Genomic DNA, 481 nt, shown 5'->3' on the forward strand with positions numbered 1-481 from the left:
GCTATTAGCTTCACTGATTTCAGCTATCAGCATTTTTAGCTATTGATTTCAGCATCTTCAGCTATTAGCACAAGCATTTTTAGTGGCCAATTCAGCTTATAGCATTCACACTAGCAGTATCATAGATATTGCTATATATTTAGTTCATAATTATGTTAAAAAGTTACGGTTCAAAAGTTTTGAAAATTGGCATTCCGCAAGCTTTTAAGACTATTTAGGAATTTACTAAGATTTTTTAGGCTGTTTTGTAGTTTAGCTAATATTTCAGCTACATGCTAGCTGTTTTGGCTAACCTAAGTTTATTTCTTTTTTTAGTTTTTAGGCTAATTTGGCATTTAGCTAACATGTTAGCTTGCTATCAGCTTCAGCGTTTTTAGCTATGAATTCCAGCATCTTCAGCTATCAGCACTAGCATCTTTAGCAGCCACATTCAGCTTACAGCATTCACACTAACATTATCTCAGGTAATGCTATATATCTA

The 481-nt window shown here is 33.3% G+C and overlaps 1 protein-coding gene across 8 annotated transcripts in view; it reads left to right on the plus strand.

The window, feature by feature from the left end:
• Window positions 1-481, plus strand: part of amer1 (APC membrane recruitment protein 1) — a 15248-nt gene that overhangs the window by 8726 nt on the left and 6041 nt on the right. The window lies entirely within an intron of this gene.

Source organism: Oryzias melastigma, linkage group LG14 (assembly GCF_002922805.2).
Source record: "Oryzias melastigma strain HK-1 linkage group LG14, ASM292280v2, whole genome shotgun sequence".
Lineage (NCBI taxonomy): Eukaryota > Metazoa > Chordata > Actinopteri > Beloniformes > Adrianichthyidae > Oryzias > Oryzias melastigma.